Below are 7,829 nucleotides of genomic sequence, written 5' to 3'. Positions count from 1 at the left end.
ATGTGTATATATACATATATATTTATATATATATGTATATATTCATATATATATATATATATATATATATATATATATTTGTGTGTGTGTGTGTGTGTGTGTGTGTGTGTGTGTGTGTGTGTGTGTGTGTGTGTGTGTGTGTGTGTGTGTGTGTGTGTGTGTGTGTGTGTTTGACTAAAAACAACAAACTGAAAGTCCAATCCTTTACATTTTGAAGCATATGTTGTCTCTGGTCAGCATTCACTTAAATCAAAGGCGTCGTTTCAGAGTATTTTTTTTAGTGGAAGACACAGGTTAATGGTAGATTTCAGCAAGATCTTCTGATTTTAGGGTGTATAAGGCATCATTTCTAGATTCTAAAGCTACTTGCTTGTAGGAAAATTCAGAAAGATCTGAAATTGGTCTTCAGGGGGGGGGGGACCCGCTACAACCGCTGTTTCCAAAATAACGACCGTATTCGAAATATTTTTTCCTTTAATAATTGTCCCTCGCTTATACCGTGTCGGGAAATATATTTCCAAATGCCTGTATATTGAACTGCTCAACTACACAATACGCCTATTAGTGTTTTGTTGGTTATTATCAATTAAAGGTTAGGTGATTTAGTATTTAACGGCCAATGGGTAAGGGTTATGGTGTTATGAGATTGTTTGAATAATGTTTTATTTTAAGATATCCGCGGTAAATCGAAATATTGATTATTTTTTGTTATAAATCCTAAGCTGTTCTATTCATGATTTTGCAATACACATTTTTTCGGTAGTGTATGACGAATATGATAAAAACCAGTTTTTACTTGTTATACTTAATAAACACTAATACGTAATCAGCAAAGAAAAAAAGAGGATCATCTATTTCCATGAGAGTTCAGACACCCTCATTACCCTCCTTGCGAATAAGACCTGACAAAAGAAACTGACGAAGCCTGAGACGCCGATATAGTGTGATTGTGTCAAGTCAGACAGCGTTAAAGTCCAGAAAAAATCCTAAGCTGAAGGTCAACGACATCCCGTCTGTCGATGATATGGGAGTCCGTTCTCTGTTCACCAGGCCCTACATTTCCCATCTTAAGTTAGGTTAGGTAATACTAGGTCAGGATAGGTTAGGTTAGTTAAGATTAGGTTAAGTTAGCGACTGGGGAATATAGGAAAGCACCCATTGCACGCGCCAAGTTGCTATATCCATAGTTCTGTTGAATGAGCTAGTAGGAAGTTAGATAATCGAATAACAAATCATGTCAGTGGCTAGCAACCATTGTCTTGTGGCGTAAATAAAGGGTGTTTCCTCATGTATAGTAGTCGAATGAATAGCAAAACTATTATTCAAATGAACAGTTTTAGGTAATCCACTCTCTCCGTATTTTAATGGCTCACAGTAATTATGTAGAATGATACTCAAGACCCTCACAAACCATTGGCTTAACGATCCCAGTTTCGTATTGTCTAGTAGATATTCAAATATGTTGATATGCACGTTTCCTTTCCCGATTCGATTTCGACTGCTTATTTATTATATGGCAGCGACGTACACTTGGACTCCAATCAATCGTCTACAGGTGTTGTATTTTATCAAATAGTTTTAATTTAATTCGTTTTAGTTCGACCGCTTTTCTCTCTCTCTCTCTCTCTCTCTCTCTCTCTCTCTCTCTCTCTCTCTCTCTCTCTCTCTCTCTCTCTCTCTCTCTCTCTCTCTCTCTACTCTCCCCCCCTCTCTCTCTCTCCTCCCCCCCTCTCTCTGTCATCCTCTCTCTCTCTCACTTTCCCCTCTCTCCCCTCTTTTTCTTATTCACCTTTCTTTTTCTTTCTCTCTGTATGTATGTATGTATGTATATCTATATATAATATTTATAATATATATATAAAATACACACACACACACACACACACACACACACACACACACACACACACACACACACACACACACACACACACACACACATATATATATATATATATATATATATATATATATATATATATATATATATATAAATATATATATATATATATTTATATATATATGTGTGTGTGTGTGTGTGTGTGTGTGTGTGTGTGTGTGTGTGTGCATTAATTTATATTTTCCTCCTTCCCTCTCTCTTTCCCTCTCTCCCTCCCTCCTTCCCTCTCTCTCCCTCCTTCCCTCTCCCTCTCTCCTTCCCTCTCCCTCTCTCCTTCCCTTTCCCTCCTTCCCTCTTTCCCTTCTCTCTCCCTCCCTCCCTCCCTCCTTCCCTCTCTCTCTCCCTCCTTCCTTTCCTCCTCTCTCTCCCTCCCTCCTTCCCTCTCTCTCCCTCCTCCCTCCTTCCCTCTCTCTCCCTCTCCTCTTTCCTCTCTCCCTCCCTCCTTCCCTCTCTCTCCCTCCCTCCTTTCCTCTCTCTCTCTCCCTCCCTCCTTCCTTCCCTCTCTCTCTCTCCCTCCCTCCCTCCCTCCCTCATTTTAATATAAAAGATTATCAATGGGTTTATACAAAGACGACACGATCATATTCAGCCCGTATATCTTGTAAGGAATGCTACACACAGAGGCACGAGCTTCTGCTGTTCATTAGAAGGCGCATACGCACATGTGCAAGAGAGACACGCAGTACAAACAGGTTTGTGTTTAGAGATAATACCAGCAAACTGAGCCTCGCGTGTACGCGCTCACGCACCGAATGTTACGCCGAGTGCACAGGGGGTGTTGGGTGACATGACCGCACAGTCGGCTTTACTGGGTTTGGGACATGACCTCATGTCAGGATCTTTGTGGTTGTATAGGATGTCGGTCATTCATCCAGTGCAGAGTATGTAATGCGAACGTTTTTTAGATAGAGAAATGACAGGAGCAAAATGCTGGTGTGTGTAACATGGAGGGAAATTTCTGTGGGTTTCTAGGTCATGCGCTTATGAGGAAATGTCTTGATTTAAAATGCGTGTGCTCACCTTAATTGTGTTCAAATACACGTACAGGGGGGATACACACACACACACACACACACACACACACACACACACACACACACACACACACACACACACACACACACACACACACACACACACACACACACATCCATATACATACATATGTCCTTCCACAGTATGTTAAATGATCATGCGCAGTGTGTAAGAAAAAACTTCATCAAGGCAGACCCTATAACGTAACGAGCCTTAATCACAGGACCTCGCCTCGGTAAGGGAAAACCTGCAGAAGGTGACCTCATGGAAAGAAGGGCTTGGGCAATACCACCGCCCTCTTGGCATTTCAATGAGGCGGCGGCCGGGCGGTCTCGTGGTCTGGAGAACTGAGTGATCGAAGGTCTAGCTGGTGAGGAATCAAGGGCGCTTTCGGCCCAGATGAGAGCAGGACCGTTGGCTTACTCTCTGTCTCTTGTGTTTGTGTGTGGGTTTCTGTTGTGTGTGTGTTTGTATTTGTTTGTGTTTGAATTCGTGTGTGTGTGTGTGTGTCTTTGTGTTTGTGTATGTTTCTGTTGTGTGTGTTTGTATTTGTTTGTGTGTTTGAATTCGTGTGTGTGTATGTGCCTTTGTGTGTGTATGTGTGTCTTTGTGTTTGTGTGTGTGTTTCTGCTATATCTGTATTTGTATTTGTTTGTGCGTTTGAATTCGTGGGTATGTGGGTATGTATATGTGTGTTTGTATTCGTGTGTGTGTTTAAATTTGTGAGTGTGTATGTGTGTCTGTATGTCTTTGTATTTGTATGTGTGTGTGTGTGTTTATGTGATTTGTGCAAGAGGACGATAACTGTTATTTCTGTGACATTTGCGGAGGGCCATGACGTGCAGGGGACTCTATCCTGGCCAAGAGTTTCTTAAGGTAAGGTCCAGAGAATTAAAAATTTACATAAAAGTTATGCGTCAGGTGTCAGGACTGAGAATAGGGGACACATGGTGTACGATTGGCCATGTGGAAGTGGTAATAAGGATGAGTGGATTTGTAGTTGAGTGATACATGTAGCATAATACTAGCTGAGCTGCGTATGCTGAGAGTGAGCGGGACAGCAAGTATGATGGACAGATAAACAGACAGTGTAAAGGCCAGGTGCTCCAGGGCAGAAAGCAATGGAGCAACCCCCCCCCTCTCTCTCTCTCTCACTCTCTCTCGCTTTCTCTCTCTCTCTCTCTCTCTCTCTCTCTCTCTCTCTCTCTCTCTCTCTCTCTCTCTCTCTCTCTCTCTCTCTCTCATTCTCACTCTCTCTCTCTCTTCCACACTCTCTCTGTCTCAATCTCGCTCTCTTTCTCACTCTCTCTTTCTTTCTCACTCTCTCTGTCTCAATCTCTCTCTCTTTCTCACTCTCTCCCTCTTTCTCACGCACTCCCTTTTCTCTCCATCACTCTCTCTCTCTTCTTCTTCTTCTCTTTCTTTCTCTCTTTCTCCCCCTTCTTCTCTCTTTCTCTCCTTTCCTCTCTCTTTCCTTCGATCTTTCTTTCTCTCCTTCCCTCTCCATTTCTCTCCTTCCCTCTTCTCCCCATTCTTTTCCTCTCCGTCCCTCTCCCTTTCTCTCCTTCTCTCTCTCTTTCTCTCCTTCTCCCTCTTTCTTCCTCTCCTTCCCTCCCCCCCCCTTTCTCTCTCTCTTTCAAAAAGCAGCGAAGGATCAGAGTCTCAGAGTACGTTATTACGAAGATCTTTCATCAAAACAGGTTATTCACGAACCTCCCTCCACCCTCCCCCTCCTCTCCCATCTCCTCCACACGCACCCTCCTCGCCTCTCTCCTTTCTTACTCTCTCCCTCTCCGTCCCACCCCCTCCCTCGCCCACCTTGCCACGCATTCTGCCACCCTCTCTTCTCTCTCCCCCGCCTTGTTCACGCCCTCTCTCTGTCCCTCCCTCCCCCGTCCGCTCCTCTCTCTCTCTCTCTCTCTCTCTCTCTCTCTCTCTCTCTCTCTCTCTCTCTCTCTCTCTCTCTCTCTCTTCTCTCTCTCTCTTCTCTCTCTCTCTCTCTCTCTCTCTCCTCTCTCTCTCTCTCTCTCTCTCCTTCCCTCTCGATTACCACACTCCTCTCTTTTTTTCCTCACCTCGTATCATTCATTCTCTCTCCCTCCACTTTCCTCCCCTCTTCATGTCTTTTCAGTTCTTTCTCTTTCTTTCATCTATTGTTCCTACTTTTTTCCTTCTTTTCCTTTACTTCGCATTATCATGTTGTTCCCCATTGTTAAAAGTGATTTCAGGCGATAAGCTGTATTCTGAAGGGTGAGGAGGTGTCGCGAGTTGAACGACGGACAGACAGCCGGATAAAGAGAGAGAGAGAGAGAGAGAGAGAGAGAGAGAGAGAGAGAGAGAGAGAGAGAGAGAGAGAGAGAGAGAGAGCGGTAGGGAGAAAGCGCGCTGGAGAGAGAGAGAGAGAGAGAGGGCGATAGGGGAGAGAGAGAGAGAGAGGGGGAGAGAGAGAGAGAGAGAGAGAGAGAGAAGGGAGAGAGAGCGGGAGAGAAGAGAGAGAGAGAGAGGAGGAGGAGAGAGAGAGAGAGGGAGAGGGGAGAGGGAGGGAGGGAGAAGGAGGAGAGAGAGAGAAGAGAAGAGAGGAGGGGAGGAGAGAGAGAGAGGAGAGAGAGAGAGAGGGAGAGGAGAGAGAGAGAGAGAGAGAGAGAGAGAGGAGAGGAGGAGGGAGGGAGAGGAGGAGAGAGAGAGAGAGAGAGAGAGAGGGAGAGGGGGGGGGGAGACAGAAATAAGACGGTCGCACGAGTTGTTTATGGCAGATATAGACAGATGGTTGGACAGATAGACTGCAAGAATGAAATAGAATAGATACATAGAGAATAAAATAAGAGAGATAGCTGGATTGGAATCCACAGATAGACAGATTGATAGGTAAGCAGATAGACACGCAGACAGACAGGTAAATAGACAGATAGATAGACAGAGTGAGGCAGCCAGACAAAGACACTGACCTACAAACTATTTCCCTTGTATACCACACCTTTATCTAGAGAAACTTCACGGACAAAGTACCTACAAAGTGACACCACATACAGTAGGTGTGTTCTGTGTTGTTTACGCTCCGTCTGTACCTCTCCCCTCTTGCGTCCCCTCCCCCTCAATTCCAGACCCCCCCCCCCCAGTAAGGATTTTAGCTGAGGGATCTAACCTCTGCCGTTTGAGATTCTCCTTCTCTCGGGTAACCTTCGACAAATGTTCACTCGAGGATTATAGAGCCTGACTACCGTACACGCATAGCCACTCTACCCCTTGCTCTTCTTCACCACTCCCATTCTCTCTCTCTCTCTCTCTCTCTCTATTGCGCTTCTTTTCTTTTCTCTTTCTTTGTTTGTCTGCCTGTTTATCTCTACCTAATGTGTTTGTCTATTTCCCTCTACCTCTGTCTGTCTTTGTCTCTCTATCTGTCTTTCTTTCTCTGTCACTCTCCCTCTCTTTCTCTCTCCCTATCTTTCTTTTTCCCTTTATCTCTATTTCTCCTTCTTCCATCTATTTGTCTATCTATTTACCTCTGTCATGTCTGTCTGTCTGTCTCTTTCCCTCCCTCACCCTCTCCCCATCGTCTCTCATCTGCTTGTCTATATAATTATCTCTGTCTGCCTGCCTGTCTGTGTGTGTCGGTCTGTCTCTTTCTCATCTTCTGCCATCTGCTTGTCTATCTGTTAATTTCTGTCACCTCTCTCTCTCTCTCTCTCTCTCTCTCTCTCTCTCTCTCTCTCTCTCTCTCTCTCTCTCTCTCTCCTTCTCTTCCCTCCCTCCCTCCCTCTCCCATCTGGTAGTCTATCTATTAAATTCATTTATATCTCTCTCTCTCTCTTCCTTCGTTATCATATTTCGCGCCATATGAGAGACACACCAGGTGGTCACGAAGCACCGCCCGTCTTGCAATGTGGCTTCCTATGTCCACATGTGCGAGATTGTCAAAGTGTCAAAACCGGATCAATAATGTTGTCCCTCCCCTTCCCTCTCTTCTTATCCCTCCTTCTTCACCTATTCATTCTCTCTTTCCAGAACCCACTGCTCCTTGAGGAAAAAAAAAAAAAAATTACGTCTCCACGCGTTGCTTTTCTCTCCTCTCTCTCCGTCTTTGCCCTTGTTTGTTTGTCTCTGTATCTTTCTTATATTCAATTTTTTTCTCTCCTTTTCTCTTTTTTAATGATACTCGATTCCTTTTTTCCGGCATTTATATTCCTGACTCCTCCGCCCCCATCCTCCCTCTTATATCGATCCACTTTCCAAGAACTGCCTTTAATCTTTCTGTTTTTCCTTGTGCGCTCCTCTCTTTCGCCCAAGCTACGCTCTTTTTCTCTCTTTTCTTTGTGATTCTCTTTTTCTCATTTCGTTATTCGCGTTCTACATGTTTCCCCTATTCTTCTCTTCCGTTTAGTCTCAGTGTCCAGACTCCCTGTCCTGGTATCCTTGTGTTCCTTCTCATATACCTTTTAAAAAACAGATATCGACACTCAGATCACCTTGTCCTTTCCTTCCTTCCTTTTCTATTAGTTTGTATCATATACAAAAAAAGAAACCAGTTGTCTGGCAGCTTCTAGATATACGAAAATAATGCTGTCGCTTATGACACATAGACGCCACAGCAATGCTATGAAATCAATGACAGTATTCTTTGCAATGTTTCCGTGAGACAGCGATTTCTGTTGGTAATGGAGGACTTATATTTTTAGGCAGAGCAAGGCAACAGAGCGCAAGCGATAAAGAAGACGCAGGTGGGGGCTGGAATAGTCACACAGAGGACGTCATCAAAATGTATTACCTTGTTTAACTCCAATATTCGTGCAGGTTTTATAGGGGAAGGTCTTCTGAAAACAGAGCAGACACTGACCTAGCTAACGTTTTCTAAGCGACCCGATTTACGTGTCTCGGGAATCCCAAAATACTACAACAG

Source organism: Penaeus monodon, chromosome 13 (genome assembly GCF_015228065.2).
Source record: "Penaeus monodon isolate SGIC_2016 chromosome 13, NSTDA_Pmon_1, whole genome shotgun sequence".
NCBI classification, from domain to species: Eukaryota; Metazoa; Arthropoda; class Malacostraca; order Decapoda; family Penaeidae; genus Penaeus; species Penaeus monodon.
The sequence above is the reverse complement of the archived record's forward strand: the minus strand, read 5'-3'. Positions refer to the sequence as shown.